The sequence below is a fragment of the Balaenoptera borealis genome (assembly GCF_965194805.1).
Source record: "Balaenoptera borealis genome assembly, chromosome: 5".
NCBI classification, from domain to species: domain Eukaryota; kingdom Metazoa; phylum Chordata; class Mammalia; order Artiodactyla; family Balaenopteridae; genus Balaenoptera; species Balaenoptera borealis.
Window position 1 is genome coordinate 5997739 of NC_138862.1, and position 26195 is coordinate 6023933.

General features: G+C 39.4%; 1 pseudogene across 2 annotated transcripts in view; it reads right to left on the reverse strand.

Moving 5' to 3' along the window:
• The window catches only part of LOC309629624 (beta-1,3-galactosyltransferase 5 pseudogene), a 54276-nt pseudogene that overhangs the window by 24498 nt on the left and 3583 nt on the right, over positions 1 to 26195 (reverse strand). The window contains exon 2 of one of the 2 annotated variants that reach the window (XR_014249473.1): positions 20273 to 26027. The exons of the other annotated variant lie outside the window; for it this stretch is intronic. The product of XR_014249473.1 is annotated as a beta-1,3-galactosyltransferase 5 pseudogene (transcript). Of the gene's footprint in view, positions 1 to 20272; positions 26028 to 26195 lie in introns of those variants that run through there. 2 annotated transcript variants of the gene reach the window in all.

Sequence of the window (26195 nt, forward strand, 5' to 3'; positions counted from 1 at the left end):
CAAGGGCCCAACTCAAGGTATTTTGAACCTAGTTCTTTTAAACCTTTGAAGCATTCTTTTCTGAACAGCCCAAATAACAATGAACAATTTTAATTTTATTGAACAGTTTTATCCACAGTGTCGAAAAGAACCAAAAAATGGTGTCCATAGATTTAAGAAAGCCAATCTACAATGGGCTTTTAAAGACAATAAGCTCCTGGGGCTTCCCTGGTGGCACAGTGGTTGAGAGTCTGCCTGCCAATGCAGGGGACACGGGTTCGAGCCCTGGTCTGGGAAGATCCCACATGTCGCGGAGCAACTAAGCCCGTGCGCCACAACTACTGAGCCTGCGCATCTGGAGCCTGTGCTCCGCAACGAGAGGCCACGATAGTGAGAGGCCCGCGCACCGCGATGAAGAGTGGCCCCCACTCGCCGCAACTGGAGAAAGCCCTCGCACAGAAACGAAGACCCAACACAGCCAGAAATAAATAAATAAATAATTTTAAAAAAACAACTGTTTAAAGAAAATAAGCTTCTGATGACTTCAATAAGCTAAGAATAAGGACCCTTCTTCTGTCCAAAAATGAAACAAAACAAATTAATAACATACCAAAAAAGGATACAGCAGAACATATCCTTGCTGATTCTTCTGTGCAATAACCAGGTTAGAAAAATCTGAAATTTTTGGAAAAACTCTTTGACTGCCTGAGTCTGGTGAAATAAAGTATTCTTTAGCCCCATATAAAACACTCTGAAAACAAATACAAGAGATTTTTCTCAAAGAACATCTTCTCCCCAATTATTCTGGACTCCCATGGCCTGAATGGTACAGTCACAGAATCTAGAATGCTGGAATCGGGTCTCAATAAGAAATTCGAGAGTGATAGGGATTCAGCGTGCAAACCACAGGCATGGAGGAGAGAGGGAAGAAAAATCACTAAAACAAGGGAGTGTGATCATTCTGGAAATACAGCCTGCCCAGATTTCGACTTACATGAAGCGCCCTCAACAGGAGGCCATGGCAACAGTAGGCAGGATTCAAGTTGGACTGAGCTGTATGTAACACATCTGAACTTTTCATGACTTGAAATTTCATTTCTTGACAAATAAGTTCAGTGGATCTTTAAGATGACCATCCACTCATCCACCGAGCTCCTTATAAAACAGCTCACATCCTGCATTCTCTGTTCCAGTTGACCTCTCCCTGCCTCTCCTCTCAGGCCACGCTTGCTCCCTTTCAGATCCTTCCCTCCTGTGCAAATGGCCTTCCTTGTGTGAGTTTCCAAAACCTCTGCCACAACCCCGCCCATCCCACTCTGCTCTACCTTACCCTTCAGGGCCCATTCCTCAGCAGCAGTGTTCTCTCCTTTACTTCTGCCACCCACTGCGTGGTATTTTATCAGTTTCATGAATGGGATTTTATCATTTCTTTGTGCAGACTTTGGACTACTGCCCACCTTTCTCACTGGCTGATCACTCCAGAAGGACAGAGCAGGGACCATCTTCCATATTTTCCGCCATTGTAGCATCTGCTGACTCACAGTATTTGACACAAAAAAACCCAAAGGAAAGATCTGAATGAATAGAGAAGCCACCCAGGTCTCCCAAAGCCAAATCATGCTTCTTTGCAACTTGGATAACATTTTCTTACATGAAAACGAACACTTGGTTTATATGGCATCTCCTGAGGATTAAACTGTTTACAAAATTTTTCAGTGCGTTAGGTATTTTTGCTTTATGAACATTGCATAGGACTTCAATAATATCTCAGAAGAAATAGAACCTGGCTTATTTCAATGGAAGAGGAAGAAGCCATATCAAGAGTTTCACTCCCTGCTGTTCACACTGAGGAGGCTGGTGGCTTACTAGAGGCAAAGTGTGGACTGTTTTTAGGAGCATTCAGAAACCTAAGTCAGGGGGCTTCCCTGGTGGTGCAGTGGTTGAGAGTCTGCCTGCCAATGCAGGGGACACGGGTTCGAGCCCTGGTCTGGGAGGATCCCACATGCCGCAGAGCAGCTGGGCCCGTGGGCCACAGCTGCTGAGCCTGCGCATCTGGAGCCTGTGCTCCGCACCAAGAGAGGCCACGATAGTGAGAGGCCCGCGCACCGCGATGAAGAGTGGCCCCCGCTTGCCGCAACTAGAGAAAGCCCTCGCACAGAAATGAGGACCCAACACAGCCAAAAATAAAAATATTTTTTAAAAAAAGAAACCTAAGTCAGGCTGCTTTAGCAGGAAGGGGAATAAAAAGCTGTGCAAGAAGAAAGACAGGGAACGAAGGGCACACACAGGGCACAGATCTGCCTATTGGTGCCAGGAGGTAGACATAGGATGATTAAGAGGATGGAAGACAGTCTTCTTTCAAAACCCTGAAGACGCCACACAAAAGCTGCTAGAACTGATAACTTCAGCAAGGTAGCAGGATACAAGCTTAACGTACAGAAATCCGTTGCGTTTCTTTACACCAACAATGAAATATCAGAAAGGGAATGTAAAAAAAATACCTTTTAAAATCGCAACCCCAAAAATAAAATACTTAGGAATAAACCTCACCAAGGAGGTGAAAGACTTATACTCTGAGAACTATAAAACATTAACAAAGGAAGTTGAAGATGATTCAAAGAAATGGAAAGATATCCCATGCTCTTGGATTAGAAGAATTAATACTGTTAAAATGCCCATTCTACCCAAAGCAATCTACGGATTTAATGCAATCTCTATCAAATTACCATGACCTTTTTCACAGAACTAGAACAAATAATCCTAAAATTCATATGGAACCATAAAAGACCCAGAATTGCCAAAGCAACCCTGAAGAAAAGAACAAAGCAGGAGGCATAACCATCCCAGACTTCAGACAATACTACAAAGCTACAGTAATCAAATCATCATGGTACTGGCACAAAAACAGACACGTAGATCAATGGAACAGAACAGACAGCCCAGAAATAAACCCACACACCTATGGTCAATTAATCTTCCACAATTAATCTTTCCACATACAATGGGAAAAAGACAGTCTCTTCAGCAAGTGTTGGGAAAACTAAACAGCCGCATGTAAATCAATTAAGTTAGAACACACCCTCTCACCATACACAAAAATAAACTCAAATTGGCTTAAGGACTTAAACATAAGACATGACACCGTAAAACTCCTAGAAGAGCACATAGACAAAATATTCTCTGACATAAATAATGCCAGTGTTTTCTTAGGTCAGTCTCCCAAGGCAATAGAAATAAAAATGAAAATAAACAAATGGGACCTAATCAAATTTACAAGCTTTTGCACAGCAAATGAAACCATAAAGAAAACAAAAAGACAACCTACAGAATGCCAGAAAATATTTGCAAACGAAGCGACTGACAAGGGCTTGATTTCAAATATACAAACAGCTCATATAACTCGACAACAAAAAACAAACCAATCAAAAAATGGGCAGAAGACCTAAAGAGACATTTCTCCAAAGAAGAAACACAGATGGCCAATAGGCACATAAAAGATGCTCAACAGAGCTAAGTATTGGAGAAATGTGAATCAAAACTGCAATGAGGTACCACCTCATGCTGGTCAGAATGACCATCATTAAAAAGTCTACAAATAACAAGTGCTGGAGAGGGTGTGGTGAAAGGGGAACCCTCCTACACTGTTGCTGGGAAGGTAAGTTGGTGCAGTCAATGTGGAAAACAGTACAGAGGTTCCTTAGAAAACTAAAACTAGAATTACCATATGATCCAGCAATCCCACTCCTGGGCATATATCCAGACAAAACTACAATTCAAAAAGATACATGCACCCTTATGTTCATTGCATCACTATTTACAATAGCCAAGACAATAGCCAAACATCCTAAATGTCCATGACAGATGAATGGATAAAGAAGATGTGGTACATATACACAATGGAATATTACTCAGCCATAAAAAAGAATGAAATAAAGTCATTTGCAGCAACATGGATGCAACTAGAGACTATCATACTAAGTGAAGTAAGTCAGAAAGAGAAAGACAAATACCATATGATATCACTTATATGTGGAATCTAAAATATGACACAAATGAACCTATGAAAGAGAAACAACATCAGGGACATAGAGAATAGACTGGTGGTTGTCAAGGGGGAGGGGGCTGGGAGAGGGAAGGATTGGGAGTTTGGGATTAGCAGGTGCAAACTGGTATACATAGAATGGATAAACAACAAGGTCCTACTGTAGAGCACAGGGAACTATATTCAATATCTTGTGATAAACCATAATGGAAAAGAATATGAAAAATAATATATATATGTATAACTGAATCACTTTGCTATATGACAGAAATTACCACAACACTGTAAATCAACTATACTTCAGTTTAAAAACAGAGAGAGAGAAAGATAGTGTTTGTTCAGAAAATCATGCACACACAGTAATAAACCATGGCTGTTCAGACACGAAATGCAAAAACCTGTGTGACCTGTCACACAGCAGAGTGACTCGTTCAGGAGCAGATAAACCTCTGGCAGAACTGCCTCTTGACTCGCACCTGCACCCTCCATGACACACGCAGATCGCCCTCAACCCACAACTTCTTCTCATTGTGGGATGGCTTCTCACCACGGATTTCATCACTCACAGCTCCCTCTCAATCCTGACAGCAGACAAGCACAGAAATCTACAAGCAAACAGGTGAAAAGCTGAAGCCAAACTTCAGCAGTCTCATCCACATAGGCAGGTCCACTCTTGAGCTGCCCATGGTAACTGCGATTATTATCATTTGTCTTCTGCTGGAATGTCCTTTGAACTGTGGGCTATTTCAGGCTCTTGACTTCATTGCAGGAGGTGTGGTAGAACAATCTGATTTCACAGTGGATGCTCTTGTAACAAGTGGGTGATTTCTACTTCAAGGTGATGAATACTTACTTATGCCTGTCATTTTTTTCCTATATAGTAATCACATAGCTTCCTCCAGCCTGTCATTACTTGCTGATTGTCTTTAAGAAAGTGGGTGGATTCTACTGAGGACACATGACTAGGAAAGGAGCTTTGTTTTTCTAGCAGAAGTAGAGAAAACCTCGTGACTTCTGCCTGTTGGGTTCAAGTTCACTTGGCCTGGCCTGAAGCAGATCCCTGTGCCCAGGGTCTGGACAAAATGTTGAGGCCATGACACTTGGCCAAAAGACTCACTGATGGGGGAGGGTTTAGACCCCTTTTTTGATTCAAACACTGGCCTACACAGTTGTCAAGAGACTTCCCTCAAACTCCCAAGACAGTTCAACCCAAACTTTCATTTACAAAGACGAGCCATGAAGAGTAAAACATAGATATTTGAGGAGAATTAGCAACTAGGAGGAAGGATTGGGCAAACATCTCTGTAGTCTTCTTAAGAAAGCAGATTTCCACATGACACCCTAATAACAAGATTCACAACTGCCACATGCGTATAAATATTGTGCCGGTTACAAACATTCCTACCCAGATCCTAGTGCAGGCCTTGTCAAGACACCTCCATGGCAATATTCTGTTAACCATCTTGTATTTCTAGGTGTTATGGAGTGCAGAAGCAAAGAAAGTGAATGCCATCGCACATAACCATTCACTAATTTAAACTTGACCTTTCCCCACATTTCTGAACTTGGGATCACCTCACCACAGTGGCAACAGGTGCTGCTGAGTCACACATACTTTTTAGGATTCCTTTATTACCAAAGGGCCAAGGTGTAAGACAGCTAGTCACGGCAAACCCTCATGGTCCTCCTGTGATGGACAGAGCCACCTGTCTACATCCACCTCCCCCTCTAGATAAATAATGACATCCACTCCCCTGTTCCCGGACCTAAATCCTCAGCCTTTTAATAGAAGAATTCAATAGGCACTTCCCTCTGGGAATCTTTGGGTTAAGAAAAAAATTAGCAAAGAAATGATGGCATATTATATCTGCCTTGCTACAGCCCCAGGAGCCCTAGGAACCCCAAGGCCTAGCGCAATGGGAACGAAATGGTAGGAGATGCACAAATATTTATTGAATAAGTAATCTGGGTAAAGTCTATGAGCATAAAACAAAAGGCAGTTTTCCCTGCATCAATAAGCCCCATCGCTCGGCTCATTCCTTCCCCTCAAGGTGGACCCACATTCATACCTCACCCTGTTCTCATAATGTTTAAGCCTCTCTAGTAGTAAATGTCCATGTTCTGGGATCCAGGCTTCTGGCCTGGGGGTACTGTGAATTTCTTCTTCATCAGTTCCAATGACAATACATATTAATAATGAGCAATGTGGGACTTCCCTGATGGGCCAGTGGTTAAGACTTCCCCTTCCAGTGCAGGGGGTGTGGGTTCGATCCCTGGTTGGGGAGCTAAGATCCCACACGCCTCATGGCCAAAACACCAAAACATAAAACAGAAGCAATATTGTAACAAAAAAGACTTAAAAGTCTTTAAAAATGGTCCACATCAAAAAAAAAAATCTTAAAAAAAATAATAATAATGAGCAATGCAAACGGTATTGTTTTTTTCTCTTAAGATGACAGCCACGGCCTACATGAATCTCTGCTGTAAGTATGATTGCAAAACAAAAATTCACTCCAAAAAAATGTTTAAAGGACCTTATCTCAATAACCTAACATCTTCTGGTCAGCCTTTTATTTTCTTTCCCTTCCAAATCAAGCTTCTGGAATAAATAGCCTGTACTCACCACTTTGTACAGCCTTATTCCCCAATTAACTGACTTTCAACACACTGCTATCTGCTTCTACTCCCATTGCTTACCTGAAAGCACTCTACCAAAGGTCACCAATAGCCTGCTTTGAGTCAGGAAAGAATTAACGGAGGAATACCGATAGCCTATTCCTCCTCCCCACTTCTGCCAAGAATGCTGCCTTTACCAGCTTGTTCCTTGCACAGAATTAGGGTCATGGATGAGCGAAGAATTGAGAAATACTGGAAAAGGTGGAGAGTTACTAGTAGAACAGAACAGAATCAACGTGGAAGATAAGAGGTGCTGGGGTGAAAGAAAGGGCTGGATTGGAGAGATGTTGGAGAATTTACAGGATGGGGACCGGGTAACTTGGAATTTACAGGACGGGGACCGGGTAACTTGGAAGGTGGCAGATTACAGGGAAGGAGCAGGGAGAATTTAAAATGTTGTTGGGCATTATGAATGGAATCGCCTTTGGCGTCCTTTGAAAGATTTCAGCAAAGATTCTAATTGCCTTTTGGATATCAAACGGCTGATATTTTCATATATATCAGATGAGACTGTAAAAGATATAATGTCAAGACTGAGCAACAAGGCACATGAGCTCTACGCAGGCTTCGTCTTCCATGACCTGCTGGTGATGTTGGGTGTTTCTTCTCGCAACAGACACAGTCCTTGGCTTCTATGCTGTACTCATCTGCTTCTCCTCTGATCACTCTGATTTTTCACCCTGACTCTCCGTTGTTGGCTCTGCTCCTCATCTTGCCCCTAAAATTCAGGTGTGTTGCTGACCCTCTCCTGTTACTTGACATGGTCTCCCTTATCCACCCCCCCTCCCCCAGTTATACACAAAATCATCCCCTAATCCGTATTGTCCTTCCGCACTTTTTGCCTATCTCCAAATCCAAATGCCAAATGGACCTCCCATAGACATCTCAAATTCCACTCCTCTTTTCAGGCTGAAGGGCCTGAGAATCCACTCACAAGCACCAAACTCAAGCCCATTTTGACTGTTTGATCTCACAAACTCTGGACTTAACCACCTCCATTCCGGCCTCTATGCTGTCAATCAGAACTTTTCAAAACCACAAGTCCAGTAGTGTCATTCCAGTGCTTAAAACTTTCCAGTGGCCATGGACTATTACTCAGCCTTTAAAAAAGAATGAAATAGGGGCTTCCCTGGTGGCGCAGTGGTTGAGAGTCTGCCTGCCAATGCAGGGGACACGGGTTCGAGCCCTGGTCTGGGAAGATCCCACATGCCGCGGAGCAACTAGGCCCGTGAGCCACAACTACTGAGCCTGCGCGTCTGGAGCCTGTGCTCCGCAACAAGAGAGGCCGCGATAGTGAGAGGCCCGCGCACCGCGATGAAGAGTGGTCCCCACTTGCCGCAATTAGAGAAAGCCCTTGCACAGAAACGAAGACCCAACACAGCCAAAAATTAATTAATTAATTAATTAATTTTTTAGAAAAAAGAATGAAATAATGCCATTTGCAGCAACATGGATGGACCTAGAGATGATCATACTAAGTGAAGTCAGTCAGACAGAGAAAGACAAATATCATAGGATATCACTTATATGTAGAATCTAAAAAAAATAACACAGATGAACTTATTTACAAAACAGAAACAGACTCACAAGCATAGAAAACAAACTTTTGGTTACCAAAGCAGAGATGGAGGTGGGAGAGGGATAAATTAGGAGGTTGGGATTAACAGATACACACTGCTATATATAAAATAGACAGACAACAAGGATTTACTGTAGAGCACAGGGAACTATAGTCAATATCTTGTAATAACCTATAATGGAAAAGAATCTGAAAAAGAATATATATACATATAAAATATATAAGTGAATATATATATACATATATATAAGCGAATCACGTCTGCTGTACACCTGAAACTAACAGAATACTGTAAATAAACTGTACTGCAATTTAAAAAAAAACCTTTCCAGTGGCAACCCATCACCTCCACAGTGCAGCCCACGCTCCTGCCACTAGATGGCTTAAAGTCCCATGAGTGCACTACTTTGTTTCAGACCTTCGTTCTGCTCTCCCTGGCCAGAATGCCCATGGTCTACCAAGTGATCTCCTTTTAATCCCTTCAGATCTAGCTCAAACTTTGCCCCTTGAGTGAAGTTCTCCTGTCATCTCCACCACAATTCCTTGTACATACCTTTACCATAGCACCACTGGATTAGAGTTATTTGTTGCTACATTATTTGTTTATACTATACTGTAAGTGGCTTGTGACAGGAAATATTTTATTGGTATTTATTTAAACCTCAATACCTCATAACGTACTTTTCACATAGCAGATGCTCAGTAAACATTCACTGGCTGTGTAAATAAATATTTTCTGTTACGGGTTGAATTCTGTTCCCCCCGAGTCCATATACTGAACTCCTAACCCTCAGGACCTCAGAATGTGACCTTATTTGTAAATAGGACATTGCAGATGTAATTAGATAAGATGAGGTCATACCAGAATAGGGTGGTCCCTCATCCAATATGACTGGGGTCCTTAGAAAACAGAGAGATTTGGACACAGATGCACACACACACACAGAGCACCATGTGAAGATGAAGAGAGAGATCAGGGTGATGCTTCTAAGAGCCGAGGAACATCAAAAATTGTCATCAAACCACCAGAAGCTGAGGAAAAGCCTGGAGCAGATTCTCCTTCACAGGACTCAGAACCAGCCCTGCTGACACCTTGATCTCGGACTTCCAGCCTCCAAAGCTGTGAGACAGTAAATTTCTGTTGTTTAAGCCACTTGCTCTGTGGTCCCTTGTTATGTCAGCCCTAGAACACTTATACATTTACTAAGTGAATAAATGAATAAAATTACTCACAGCGGTTATTGCCGGAATATCTGCAACGCGTCTTGTGCGAGCTGTGCTAGGCAGCAAACACAATACGGTACTAGGTGGAATTCCTCCCACAGGCCACATTGCATTTAGATCTGTCAGAACATGCTTCCTCCTCTCTCTATGAATATTCTGAAAGGAAAAATGTTTTTTCCATAATTTTCCGTAATTTTTCCCCACTTGATTTTTATTTCTGTTTAAAGAAAACTCTAAAGGCAGGAACTGTTACCAAAGACTAGACAGATGGTTACAACATTCAAGAGTCAAAAAGAGCTGGGGGCTATTGCCATTCAGCTGTGTCCCATCCTTCCTTAGTTTTTTCTGCCTCATCTTACCTCTCCGGAACTACCTTCTCTCCTCTGGCCACCTCTAGGTCATCATAGCTTTTCAGTGAATCTATGGAAACCACCTTTCCTGAAATGGAAAAAGAAAATACTAACATGCAAACATCATCTCCTGGTCAAATGCCAGTCACCTCCTTGTGTATTTCACTGTTTCTCACTCGAAAACCCAGCACAGACACCATGAATCAGTGGAAGGAGCACAAATATGTGAGAAAGACATTTCACTGACCTAAGTCACCAATTCCCAAGTAGTCCTGAATGAGTCACTGCCCTGGGACATGGGGGGAATGTGGCTAAAATTGCCAGAGGGAATTAACAGAACCAAGACCCACATGCTCAGGAAATTTCCCTCAGACACGGGTTTCTTACGGATTCTGCTTCCAGCTCACTCACATTCACTTCGCTCCAAATCTGGCTGGAAGCACACAGCTTGCATTAAAGATAACGTTGGCAAGAAAACCAGAGATTTTAATGTGAAACGATTCACAGTGAAAATATGACACTTTTGAAAAGCTCATTAAAATTGTTAAACATTGATGGATTTGTTAGCTACTCCTACTGTTCCACTTAACAACAGCTCTTCGTCTTTTCACTGAGTGCTGGTTGTTACAGAACAGGCTGGGTGGGACCATTTTCCTATAAAAAACGAAGTTAGAAATGTGCCCTAAGGGTTTTATTGAGAATATATAGTTTATTTTAATAATAAAAGAAACAAAGCATATCAGTTGGAGAAACGAGAGCTCAAATTTAGACTAAAATAAGTGAGTTATAAGCACTGTTTTCAAATCCTGGTAATTTTCATTTCAAGCCAGCATTCCCATTATGATAACTACATGTACTTCTGAATAGCAGTATAACTGTATACAGACCTAAGAGGAAAACAACAGGCCATCATCCCAGCAATAAACCAATAAAACCAGGAATTAACATTAAGTTTAACAAGATCATCAAATCCTAACCACTTAGAAATAGAGAAAATTAACTCTGAGGTGAAAAGGAGATATTAAAGGTGTAATAACAGTTTAATTATAAAACAAAACAAAGGAGAACACTAGATAAGATTCCTTAGAATGTGTTCAAAGTTGCTTTCAGAGGCAAATGCATAGCCTTAAGTATTTCCATTATTACAGAAAAGAAGGAAAGAAAAGCACTAAGCTCTCAAAGAATTTAGAAAACAAATGAAAATTATAGAAAAGAGTTGGAATAATAAAAACTAAAAGCAGTATTGAATTAATTCAAACATTCAAACAAGATATTATTGATAAATACACACACATCCTCTCTTTGAAATGGACTAAGCTGTAGCATATCCAATAAATACAGGAAGAGGGGGCAGGAAAAAATAAAATGAGAAATGGAAAATGGGAAATGATACATACTGAAGACAGTCAAGATGTTAAGAGTTCTGTGTTTGGAATCCAATGAACTGGGTTAAATCTTAAGTCAGTCACTTGCTAGTTATGAGACTCTGGGCATATTTACCTTCTTAAGACTAACTGATTCACTTTGTTATAAAGCAGAAACTAATACACCATTGTAAAGCAATTATACTCCAATAAAGATGTTAAAAAAAAAAACATACTGGAAAACACTAAAAAAAAAAAGAAAATCAATTGGCCACAGAGGGTTAAATATATTTCTGGAATTAAAAAAAAAAAAAAAAAAGACTATTGTCTCTATAAGTGAGAAATGGAAAACATCTAAAATGGTAAGATAATACTAACTACCTTCTAAAGTTTTTGTGAAAGTCAATTAAGTACCTCACATTATCCAGTAACTAGTAAGCACCAGGCTACATTCTAAATCATTCCTAAGACTTCCATGATGTTAGTTTGTTTGATTCATAAAGCCCCACCATCCCTTCTTACATCTGCAGATTAATCACTTAATGTGGTCCTACTAGGTCCACTGTGCAGGGTGACACTTGTGATTTCATCTTCAAAATAATGCAATTCATAGAAATAGGTGAAAGGTCAAAATCTTCCAGGTTTGTGGTAGAACTGACATGGCTGTGTATGAGCTGTGAGGGGGCAGCTGACATGGAGTGATCTGACAAGGGTCAAAATGTCCTCCCCAAAATATGCCAATACAGCACAGTTTCATGCTATAAGAAGCCTCCTACTAAAAGGTAGAGAGGTAACCTAATGAGAATCTGCCTGCATAAAGGTGGACAATGAAATGACAACAGCAAGACAATGTCTAGGAAGAGAACAATGAGGAGCAAAGAACAGAATTTAGGAAACAAGAGTCAGGAGGGGAACAAATGGAGGTGAAAAACGACCAACTGGACACATAAGAGAAAAACCAGATTACAGGCATCCCTCGGTATCCACAGGGATTGGCTCCAGGACCCCTGCGGATACCAAAATCCAAGGATGCTCAAGTCTCTTATAAAATGACGTAGTATTTGCACATAACCTACGTACATCCTCCTGTATACTTTAAATCATCTCTTGATTACTTTTTTTTAATTTATTTATTTTTTTTATTTATTTTTGGCTGCATTGGGTCTTCGTTGCTGTGCACAGGCTTTCTCTAGCTGCAGAGAGCGGGGGTTACTCTTCCTTGCAGTGCGCGGGCTTCTCATTGCGGTGGCTTCTCATGTTGCAGAGCATGAGCTCTAGGCACGCGGGCTTCAGTAATTGTGACATGCGGGCTCAGTAGTTGTGGCTTGAGGGCTCCAGAGCACAGGCTCAGTAGTTGTGGTGCATGGGCTTAGTTGTTCCGTGGCATGTGGGATCTTCCCGGACCAGGGATCAAACCCATGTCCCCTGCATTGGCAGGCAGATTCTTAACCACTGCACCACCAGGGAAGTCCCTAGATTACTTGTAATACCTAATACAATTTAAGTGCTATGTCAATACTTGTAAATACAGTGTAAATGCTATGTAAACAGTTGCAGGTGCGAGGTTTCTATAATTTCTTTTCTTGAATATTTTCTATCCATGGTTGGTTAAATTTGAGGATGCAGAACCCACGGATATAGAGGGCCAAATGTAACATTCCAATAGTGTCTAAAAACTAACACTTCCTATGTGCCAACTACTGTGTCTAAGCAGGTTTTATGTGATGACTCATTCAGTACTCACCACACATCTCCGAGGTGGGTGTTAATGTTCTCCTTCACTGAGGAGAATCCCACAGAATGAAGTCACTAGAGTGAGTTCACAGTCAAAGCTAGCATCTACAGCCAGGCAAAGGTCCACAGTCCTAAACCCCACTGCTCAGTCCCCTCCCCTCACAGAGAAGTGTCCCAGGGACCAAAGGAGCCTCAAGGAGGAAGAGGTCATCATCAATGTCAATCCTACAAAAAACTGTGGAGCCAGAAGCTCCTGGGCTTCCAAAATGCAGCTTCAGTGGAGGAACTGTGGCTAAAATCAGAGAGCAGATGACAATCCTTAGGAAGAAAAAGAAGGCAATGGGGGCAGTTGGCTTAAGTAAAACTCTCTGTCCAAGGAACCAACAGCTAAAGAGACAAGAGTCCACAACATGGGATGTGGGAAGGGGAGGGAAGGAATGGATCTGTTGGGTCAAGTCTGAGAACAGGACAAACTAGGACAGCAATAAATAATAACCAATGGGGAACTATGATGGAGAGAGAAAAGCAGAAAAGAAATAAATGCCAGTCAATATCTTTCCCATAAGTTCATGACAGTAAGAGTATCTTATGTGTTAACAAGTAAGGGTTCATCAATAACAAAAAACAAACACCCATATTTAAAAGTGGGCAAAAAACTTGAATAGACATTTCTCCACAGAAGATATTCAGATGGCAAATAAACTCATGAAAAGATGCTCAACATCACTAATCATTAGAGAAATGAAAATCAAAACCACAATGAGGGGACTTCCCTGGTGGTCCAGTGGTTAAGACGCCACGCTTCCACTGCAGAGGGCATGGGTTCGATCCCTGGTCAGGCAACTAAGATCCCACATGCAAAAAACACAATGAGATACTAGTTCACACCCACTGGGATGGCTATTACAAAAACACAACTTTTTAAAAATTAACCAGTGCTGGCAAGTATGTGAAGACATTGGAACCCAACCTGTGCACTGCTGGTGGAACTATAAAATGGCACGGCACTGTAAAAAACAGTATGGCAGTTCCTAAAATAAGAAACCCTAGACATACCATATGATCCAATAATTCTCCTTCTGAGTATAAACCCACAAGAAATGAAAGCAGGGGCTTGAACAAATATTTGTACACCCACGTTCACAGCAGCATTATTCACAGTAGCCAAAATGTGGAAACAATCACAAGAGCCAAAATGTGGAAACAATAGCCCATTGATGGATGAATGGATAAACAAAATGTGTCATATTCATACAATGGAATAGTATTCAGCCTTGAAAAGAAAAGAAATTCTCACACACTACAACATGGATGAACCTCGAAGACATGATGCTAAGTGAAACAAGCCAGTCACACGAGGACAAATACTTACAAGAGGTCCCTAGAATGGTCAAACCCATAGAGGCAGAAGGTAGAATGGTAGTTGTTAAGGGCTGGGGGCTCTGGGGAGAAATGACTGATAATGGGTACAGGGTTTCCCTTTGGGATGATGAAAATGTTCTGCAACTAGATAGTAGGGATGGTTGCAAACCACTGTGGATGTACTAAATATCGTGGAATTGTGGCTAACGTGGTCAATTTAATTTATGTATATTTTACACAGATTTATAAAAAAGAATTTGAGGGTCAATGAATTGTAAACTCTATGCAAAAAAATATATGATGTGGATATTATACTCCAATAAAACTATTAAATAAAAAAAGAAAAAGGAAAGAATCAAGGGTTGAAGGGAAGCCAAGATGAGAGTGAGTGGGAACATGGAGTCCTTTCCATCAGTGTGGGGGAGGTTTGGCCCACACTGTGCCCCACTGTGCCCACGTATGTGCCCACACATACGTCAAGCGGACTGTGTGTGTGTTGGGTGCAGAGGGGTGAGGGTGGGAGAGAGGTGGAACTGCAAGTTGGGGAACCACTGGATTAAACAAAATTAAACAGGCTTCTTTAATGCAGGACTTTTGGGAAACTTTACAAAGACCATGTGCAGAGTGAACCTCAAGAGAAGATTCACAGGCAGGGTTGCCCAAATTTCTCTGATCTTCGAACAGTGTGTGAAACATATCCCACAGACTAATGAAGACATCGAACAAACAAAGAACAGACTGACTGCGTGGGGTAACAGCCCAGGTGGGGTGGGGCAGCAAGACAGCAAAAGCCATCAGCCCCATGAATCTGAATAACCAACCACATGCAAAATGCCCTTCTAACCTCCGAAGTCTTCTTCTCTAACCATTCAAATCTCCCACGTGGTGGTTGGCATCATAGGTTTTCATTAGCCTGAAAAAGCTCCTCCGTTTTACCTGATGGAAAAACAAGTACAAACTACAGGTGATCCAAGAAGGAGTTTCAATTAGACAAGTGTGAGAAGCATGTTAGAAGTCAGCAAAACAAGAACCAGGAAAAGTGGGCATGCGATACTGGACGTAAGTGCTATGCCCTAAGTCTAAAATGGGACGTGTAGATCCGTCAAAGCGTAACGCAGGGGAAATTGCATATTTTGCATGCAGTTTAGTTATCTTTCTTATAAATGATGTTCTCGCATGGGAAGCAACTGGTAAACTGACTCTCAGAGCAGAAGCAAAAACAAGATATACAAGAGAATGTGTATAGGGAGAAAAACTTCAATTTTGGGATAATGAATCTTACTTGCACTTTTTTGAGGGGTAAACTGATTAGTTAATAACTAGCAAGGAGGGAAATTGGGCATTTTGTCCTTGAGAAAGCCAAATAAGGGTATCCAAAAAATCCAGTTTCAGTTACTTATGGGTTCTCCAGAAAACTTTGAGAGTTAACTGTGGAGCATTCATGACAGGTTTTATCTATGGAATGTTTACGCCATTCTTCCATCTACACCTACACCTTAAAAAGGCTATCTCTCTACCATTTATTTGCCTCATTCAAATTTCTCAGTTCCTTAATTCATGTCCAATTAGAGTGGGTACCTGTTTCTTTCTAAAGATTCCAATCACCTGGGCATGGTGCCAGACCTCATACAGAATAGGGATATTGAACACCCACTCTGACTGAAACCTAGTGGGGCCCTGTGGGGTTCCCGGGCACGGAGGCCTTTTTTGTCCCGTGTTTCCTGTAGGCAAGACTCCAGCCTCCATGGCCTTCCCTGAGTTCAAAAGGGCAGATTCGAACAGTTGCTAATCAAGGGAGGAACAGCCAAGAAATCACCCAAAGCAAGATTAAAGGGACCAGAGAAGCTCATCAAGATTAGAAGACTGACCACCTGAGGCCCTGCACATACCTTCATCTTGTCAGCAACCCCACCCTTGAACCGTTGCCATAAAACTCCTCACCAAACTCCCCTGGGTTGGGACACATAGTTTTCGAGGGCAGGAGCCCACTGTGTCCCCCTTTGCCTCGCAAAGCAAGAAAGCTATTTTTTTCTACTTCACCCAAAACTCTGTCTCCAAGATTCGATTCGGCACTGGTGTACAGAGAGGCTGAGCTTTCAGCATAATGACCCACTGCTGATGGGTTGAATAATATTAGCAATTATTGATATGATTGCTTAAACGTGTAATAGGGTACCGAGACATTTCTTTCTCTACTTTGTCCACACTGAAATGAAACAATAAGTTCAAATGGGCCAAAATTATACAAGCAACACTGAAATGAAGGGACACAACTCTTGGCATAATCCTTGAACGTGCTGGTCCAGGAAAAACACTGGAAACACCAGAATTTTACATGTACGGGTGAATGGGCAGGTGAAGGTAGGAAAAGGTGAGGAACTGAAATTCATAAAAGTCTTACTTGTTGCACTTCCCAAGCTGGAGAAAAGTGAACAGAGGTGGTAAGTCGGAAACCTGAGGGAAGTGATCCTCTAGAGCAGCGGTCCCCAACCTTTTTGGCACCAGGGACCATTTTCATGGAAGACAATTTTTCCAAGGACCGAGGGTGGGGGGGATGGTTTCGGGATGATTCAAGCACATTACATTTATTGTGCACTTTATTTCTATTATTATTACATCAGCTCCACCTCAGATCATCAGGCATTAGATACTGGGGGGTGGGGACCCCTGCTCTAGAGTAAAATGAGGATTAAACCTCCAGGCTTGCCTTCCCAGTTTCCATAGAGAAAGGTAGACCCTTACTGAAAGGAGAATCATTATCTTCCCTCAGAGATAACTCTCCAACAACAACCAGAACTTATCAGAAAGACAAAGGAGAGGTTGCAAACAGGTTAAGAGGATCAGCTTAACCTGACAAGAGTTCCTGAAGAAAAGAATTGAGGGAAGAGCAGAGAAGAAATATCAGAAGAAATACCAGCTGAAACTTTTCCAGAATGAAGATATGAGTTCTCAAATCAAAACGGCACCCTAAGTACCCAGCATGATAAATAAAGATAAATCCACACCTCAACACATCATGGGGGCACCGTGGAACATGGAGGATAAGGAGAAAGTCTCAAAAGCTATCAGAGAGAAAGGCAAATTGTCCACAAAATCCACACAACTAGACTGACAGAAATTTCTCATGATGGAAGATAATTGAGTGTTATCTTCAAAATGCTGGAAGGAAATCATTGCCAATCTAAAATGTTACACCCAGTTAAACTAACATGCAAATGTAAAGCCATAATTAAGACATTTTCAAGCACACAAATAGTATGAAAGTTTACCACCCAGGTACCATCACTAAAACAATTATTAATGGATGCACTTCAGCAAGATGTACAAACCCAGACCTACATCGAGGGATATGGGACACAACAATGGCAGAGAAATTGACCAAATATGTGATTAATAAATTAATTTATGTGAATAAATTAATTAATTTTAATTCATTTATGTCCATATAAAGAACTAATTTTTCATGTTTAAAAAGTTAAAACCAAACTCTAGAAACAGTTACAAAATAAGGGAGAGAGGTTGTTTGATAATTAAAGTGTGTTAAGGTCCTTGTCATGGTAGGGAAAATGATAGAAATACTGAAAAACTTTAAATTGTATATGGTTAAAATGCATGACTCAAAATTAAGGATAATCACTAAAATAATGCAAATACAGTCTGTAGTTTGCAAACCAGCAAAGGGCTAATATAGAAACATAGAAAACTTTATCAATTCAACAGGAGACAAAAAATGAAGAAAAGAGAACTAAAGAAAAAATGGGGACTTCCCTGGTGGTGCAGTGGCTGGGAGTCCACCTGCCAATGCAGGGGACACAGGTTGGATCCCTGGTCTGGGAAGATCCCACATGCTGCAGAGCAGCTAGGCCTGTGCACCACAACTACTGAGCCTGTGCTCTAGAGCTCGCAAGCCACAGCTACTGAGCCCGCATGCCACAACTACTGAAGCCCGCGCACCCTAGAGCCCGTGTGCTGCAACTACTGAGCCCACGCACTGCAACTACTAAAGCCCACATGCCTAGAGCCCATGCTCCACAACAAGAGAAGCCACCTCAATGAGAAGCCTGTGCACCTCAACAAAGAGTAGCGCTTAATTGCCACAACTAGAGAAAGCCTGTGCACAGCAACGAAGACCCAATGCAGCCAAAAATAAAATAAGATTTATTTTAAATCTATAAAAAAAAAGAAAACACTTTGGTAAAGAGAACACTCATGAGAAAATAGAATTCAATCCAAGTACCTCAGAAATCATACTTATTATAAGTGGATTAAACTCATTTATAAACAGAATTTATCAGATTGGGAGAAAAAGTCCATCTATATGCGGGTTCAAATAACACACCCAAAGTAAAGGTACAAAAATAGGTGGGACGGATACCTGCAGTACTAGGTAGTGAGGTGGGCTGGGGGAGATCCCTAGTGCAGCTATTTGAGACAAAAGAGAATTCAAGCCAAAAGTAGCAACTCAACATAGCAGTTCACCATTTAATCTTATAATACAGATCCTTGATATACCTGGAAGCCTTTCACAACACAGCCTTAAAACATACAACACAAAAACAGACAGTATTACAAGTATAAACTGTGTACTTGGATACAGTATATCCAAGTATTACAAGGATAAATTGTATGTGTACACACTCCTCTCAGAAAGTATAAGACAAGCAAACCAAAAAACAGTAATAATAGTGATTTAATAAAGAAAATTAATGAACTTCATTTAATATATATGTAGAGAAATAAAGAATAAACACTCTTTTTAATTGCACGTGTACCATTTTTAGAATCTAAAAATCAACATAAAAACATAATGGAGAAAAAATGTATGTTTTGAAACTTTTAAATGTATATATGAAATAATTTATGGCTGGGACTTCCCTGGTCGTCTAGTGGTAAAGAATCCGCCTTCTAATGCAGGGGATGTGGGTTCGATCCCTGGTCAGGGAACTAAGATCCCACACACCACGGGGCAACTAAGCCCACATGCCACAACTACTGAGCTTGCACACCTCAACTAGAGAGCCTGCGTGCCACAAACTACAGAGCCCACGTGCCCTGGAGCCTGTGCACCACAACTAGAGAGAGAAAACCCATACGCCACAATTAGAGAGAAGACTGCGCACTGCAACAAAGAGCCCGTGTGCCGCAACTAAGACCTGACATGGCCAAAAATAAATTAAATAAATGAATGATCAAATAAATCAAAAAAATAATAATAATAATTTATGGCTTAAAGTGGAATTCACAACGGATATTTTAAACCAAATAACAATGAAAGAACAACATATTGAAACCTCTGGAATGCAACTAAAAATCACTTAAGAATAAATTTACAGATAGAAAAAGGATTTAAAATAAGCTACACATATAATTCAAGAAGCTAGTGAAAAGACAATAAACATTAAAAAGGCAAAAAAGATGGGGAAATGAGATGAGTAGCAATGAATGAAATAGAGAATAAAACAGAGGAGATACCCACATATTCAAAAACTGTTTATTAGAAACACCAATAAAATAAAGTTCTAGCAAGATTTAACCAGAAAAGAGAAAAGAGGCACAAATGCATCATATTAAAAATTAAAAAGGTCCATAACCATAAAGAAATAAACATTTTTAAATCATAATGGAATATTATGAACAACTTTATGCAATAAATTTCAACTTACATGAAATCATTTTGTAAAAAAATCACAAATAACAAGGTTCACTGAAGAAGAAATAGAACCTGAATAAACAAACAATAATTAAAGATATTGCACCTTACCCCACCCTAAAAGACAACAATTCAAAAAGATTGAGATTTAAACGTACAAAATTTAAAGGAACAGAATACTGATAAAAATCTTTCTTTTATACAAGCTGTTTTAGAGAAACAGAAAAAAAATTTTCAACTTCAGACAGCAAAAGTAAAAGAAAATTATGAACAATATCTCCTTCAGACATAAATGGTAAAGGTCCTAAATAATATATCAGGTTTCTATTAATATACTATATCAGTAAATTAAATGAAGGAAAAAAATACATGATTATCTCTAGGGATGCAACCAAAAAAAATGGAATCAATAAAATTCAGCACTAATTCATAATTGAGAAGGTATTCATCAAACCCCAATCATAAACATCATACTTAATAGTGAAACTTAAGAGAATTCCCTTCAAGGTCAAGATCAAGACAAGAATGTCTATTATCACTGCTTTTATCAAATATTGTACTCAAGTCCCCAGCCAATGCAATAAGACCAGAAAAAGAAATGAGAAACAAGAATTGGAAGAAAAGAAACTATGATATTATTATTTACAGAAAATATTGTATCAAACCAAATAGTCTAGATTATGTCACATTAACAAACAACCCCAAAATCTCAGATCTAAACACTGTAAAAGTTTATTTTCACATAAGCAAAGTCCATTGCTGATCCAGGCTACTTTTGAAGGAAGCTATCCTTCATACATTGATTTATCATTTTATGCTATTTTTCTTATGACATGTTCATATCAATACGTGCTTACACAAGCAGAGAATAGAGACCTGGAAAATCAAGCACCTGCAATTAAATCTCTTAGCATTCACCACTTCAGCTCCCATTTCACTGACAAAAAAAAATCATATGACTGTGCCTAACTTCAAAAGTTTAGAGAAGTAAAACCCTCCCACATCCTAGGAAGACACAAATAACCAAAATATCTAATACAATTTTCTATATAAAACATTCAAGAGAATCTACATATAAACTATTATAACCAATAAGAAAATGTATCCAATTTACCAAACTTCAGTGTTACTATTGTTAAAAATGCATAACTTCAATCTAATCCTAAGAAAATGTCAGGAAAATCCAAATTGAGGAACATTCTACAAGATAACTGCCCTGGACTCTTCCAAAATATCAAGTTTGTGAAAGACAAAGAAAGACTGAGGAACTACTACAGATTGAAGGTGATCAGGAGACATAACAACCAAATGCAAAATGGGGTTTTGCTGGGATCCTGGACCAGAAAAATGACATTAGCAAGAAAAATGGCACAATTCAAATAAGGTCTGAAGATTAATTAAGAGTACTGTGTCAATGTTAATTTTCTGATCTCAATAGCTGAACTATTAGTGTTAATATCTTACATAACCATGTAAAGGAGAAGCTGAGTGAAAGATTTACAGGGACTCTCTGTACAATCTTTGCAACATTTCTGTAAGTCTAGAATTATTTCAAAATGAATATTTTTTAAAGCAGCACAAAACTTAACAAAAATCTCATTCCAAGGGCATCAAATACTATAAGAAAGGTATCAAGAATTAATCTAACTACAGATGTGCAAGATTGCTATATTTTAAAATGTTATTAAGGAACATTCAATGAACAATGCAACAGATAGCAATATAATAAATAACAAATATAACAAAAGGACACAAACTATGTATAGACATACTATGTTCATAGATAGAAAGATGCAATATCATAAATATGATACCATTTCCCCCCATAGCTATAAGATCTAGAAAAGTGGCTTAAAAGAACAAGGTGGGGAAACTTACCCTATCATAGCAAGACATATTATAAAGAGAGCAATTAAAGCACTGTGGTATTTGGGCAGAAACAAGCAAAACCATAAAACCATGACAAAACAGAACAGAAATCCCAGAAATAGACCCACAAACTTTTGAACTCAACTCGACAAATGAACCTAAAATTCACATGTAGAATAAAAGGCTAAAAACAGCTAAATATGTTATAAAGAAAACTTGCTCGATATATCATGGCTTAGTGTAAGGATATTTTAAGTCAATGAAGTATTTGTGAGGTATAGACAAATAGAGCAAAGTTATGGACCCAATTGTTCCCCCACAAAAGAAAGCTCTAACCCCAATGTGACCGTATTTGGAGACAGGGCTTTTAGAAGGTAATTAGATAAATGAGGTCATAAGGGTGGGATTCTAATCCAATATGATGGCCTTTTAAGAAGAGGGAGAGAGAGATCTCACTCTCTTGTGAGGACACAGCCACAAGGTTGCCATCTGCAAGCCAGAAAGAGGGTTCTCATAAGAACCCAACCCTGCTAACACCCCGATCTCCCACTTCCAGCCTCCAGAACTGTGAGAAAATAAATTTCTGTTGTTTAAGGCACCCAGTCTATGGCATTTTTGCTATGGCAGCTTGAGCAGATCAAGACAACCAATAAAACAGAATAGACAGCTCAGAAATCTACATATATACTCACAGAAATGACATCACAAATCACCAGGGAAAGGACTTACTATTCAATGAATGAACTAGGACTACTGACTATTCATATGGAAAAATTAAATCTGAATCCCTAGCTCAAAACATACCAAAAGTAAATCCAAGGAGGATTAAAAACCTAAACATGAAAAGTAAGACTTAAAGACTAATAGAAGAAAATATATGAGGTAATCTTTAAAACCGTAAAGTGGGGGAAATTTTAAGACAGAAAAAACTGCACAAACTATAAATGAAAATTTGGCAAATTAAAAGTGGAAAAATATTGGCCAACAAAATATAAAAATATAAGCCATAGACTAGTAGTAGATACTTACAATGTGTATTACTAAAATGAAGGATCTGGAATTTCTAAAAAAAACTTCTCTAGATCAATAAAAAAGATACCCCCACATGAAAAATGAGCAAAAGACATAGACCATTCACAGAAGAATAATTTTATATTTTTTTTCTTTTTTTATTATTATGTATACATATATATGAAAAGCTGCTTTACTAGAATCAGGCAAACGCACATTAAAACAGAGATACTATTTCATACCCATCATATTAACAAAAATTTAAAAGTCTATGATCCAGCAATCCCACTCCTGGACATATATCCAGATAAAACTATAATTCAAAAAGATACATGCACCCCTATGTTCATAAAAGTCCAATAATTCTGCGTTGATGAGGCTACAGAGAAACAGAAATTGCATACTGAGTTATACAGTAGGTTATACAGTAGGTGGGTGTATAAATTAGTACAACCACCTTGGAAAGCATTCTTCAGTATCTAGGAAAGATGGGGATAACATGTCCTTTTACCCGATTACTCTTTTCTAGAAGTGTACTCTAAAGGAAACTCACATGTGTGTGCAAAAGGAGACACAAACGTACAAGAATGCTGCTGTCATGTTGTGAATTCCCCAGAACTTTCCAAGCAACTTTGAATAAAATGACAGGAAAAATAAATAGAGATTAAATCCACTGATCGTAAAATCATAAATAGCCACAATTCCAGCTACACCTCTTCCTCATTCATCTCCTTAGGTAACAGAAAAGCAGATAAAACATGATGTCCAGGACACAAATCGAAGCTCAGAGAAGAAAACACATTTCACACAGGAACAGAAGCAATCAAGGACAAGTCATTCAAATTATATCTGAAGGTACAGCTGAACCTGCCCTTGTTAAATATACCTGACATAAAAAGAAATGGCAGGGCAAATATACGTAACTACAACAGAGGAAAAGGGGGAAAGCAAAGTGCAGAAGCCAGTCTGGAAGGAAATATCCTCCCAGAAGTGGGTGAAAAGTTCTCACACAGGTCCTGGTGATACTCAGCAAATACAAGAGAAGTATCTCTGGATGGCTATTTCTCCATCCCTGGTTCCATCTCTAGATGGAACATTTTTTGCCTTGCGTCTGATTTGGAATATTTCATTAGAAACTGGAGTGATTAGTACTTCTAAACTCTGATTTTTAAAGCTGTCTGTGTCATACCATGCACTTCACGGTTTAAAAATGTTGACCACACCCTAAGCCACCAAAAAAAAAGTTCTTGCGATAAATGATCTGCTACAAGAAATTAAGAACATAAAATCAGCAAAACAAGAAAGAAAACATGAGAGCACAAGGTTAAGAAATGAGATTAGAAAGGAAACCTGCAGAGTTCAGGAAACATCCTGAGTGCAAAATGCCTCTACAAAACTAATCAATAAATTAGAAATGGTAAGAAACAGCATAGACAAAGCTGAAAACTTAAATAGTAACGCCCAGGAAAGGCTTCAAATAATTACAGAGAGTCAGAAGTTAAATATAAGGTGTAGGAACCAAAACTGATACATCAAATTAAATACTGTGGCCCTGACGTTAGTCATTTTATTCCAACAATTCTGCTGTTGCCCAAAATAGTTTGGGCACATTTTGGGTGCAATTGCTTTTAAAACCAAGGTGCTTTTTTTTTTTCATTCAATAAAAGAAAACCAGTTTTGTTACTTCGTTTTCATATTTCATTCTTGATCCGAAGCAATTTTATACAACATGGTTTTAAGTGTTTGGCACATAAAAGGCAAATAATAGTAATAGCTATAAGTTCTATGGTACATATTACATAATGGCACTGTTGTAAAACTTTATAGCTATGGAACCATTTAATCTCATAAACACACCCAATGAGATAAATACCATTATGACCTCTGATTTCAATTGAGGAAACTGAGACAGAGAGAAATTAAGTAACTTGCCCAAGGTCACAGAACAAGTACCTGACAGAGCTGGTATGTGAACCCAGGCATTTGGGTCCAGCGTCCAAAGTCTTTATCCCTCCATGAATGCGTGAATAGATGGCCAGCTACTTCCTTTACCCTACTTGGTCTCACACAACCTCTGGCTCTTTTTTTTTCTATTGAGGCTATGGGAAAACATTCAAAGTTAGATATAAAAATTCTGGTTGATGTGTTCTTTCAAATGAGTCTCATTCCACCATATCCATATCTCATAATTCTGGTTTTCAAGGAAGGCCACGTTCATTAGAAACTGGAGTGATTAGTATTTCTAAACTCTGATTTTTAAAGCTGTCTGTGTCATACCATGCACTTCACGGTTTAAAAATGTTGACCACACCCTAAGCCACCAAAAAAAAAGTTCTTGCGATAAATGATCTGCTACAAGAAATTAAGAACATAAAATCAGCAAAACAAGAAAGAAAACATGAGAGCACAAGGTTAAGAAATGAGATTAGAAAGGAAACCTGCAGAGTTCAGGAAACATCCTGAGTGCAAAATGCCTCTACAAAACTAATCAATAAATTAGAAATGGTAAGAAACAGCATAGACAAAGCTGAAAACTTAAATAGTAACGCCCAGGAAAGGCTTCAAATAATTACAGAGAGTCAGAAGTTAAATATAAGGTGTAGGAACCAAAACTGATACATCAAATTAAATACTGTGGCCCTGACGTTAGTCATTTTATTCCAACAATTCTGCTGTTGCCCAAAATAGTTTGGGCACATTTTGGGTGCAATTGCTTTTAAAACCAAGGTGCTTTTTTTTTTTCATTCAATAAAAGAAAACCAGTTTTGTTACTTCGTTTTCATATTTCATTCTTGATCCGAAGCAATTTTATACAACATGGTTTTAAGTGTTTGGCACATAAAAGGCAAATAATAGTAATAGCTATAAGTTCTATGGTACATATTACATAATGGCACTGTTGTAAAACTTTATAGCTATGGAACCATTTAATCTCATAAACACACCCAATGAGATAAATACCATTATGACCTCTGATTTCAATTGAGGAAACTGAGACAGAGAGAAATTAAGTAACTTGCCCAAGGTCACAGAACAAGTACCTGACAGAGCTGGTATGTGAACCCAGGCATTTGGGTCCAGCGTCCAAAGTCTTTATCCCTCCATGAATGCGTGAATAGATGGCCAGCTACTTCCTTTACCCTACTTGGTCTCACACAACCTCTGGCTCTTTTTTTTTCTATTGAGGCTATGGGAAAACATTCAAAGTTAGATATAAAAATTCTGGTTGATGTGTTCTTTCAAATGAGTCTCATTCCACCATATCCATATCTCATAATTCTGGTTTTCAAGGAAGGCCACGTTCATTGTCAAAATCTCTACAAATCACCTCAACCACCCCTTCACCATGTTGCTT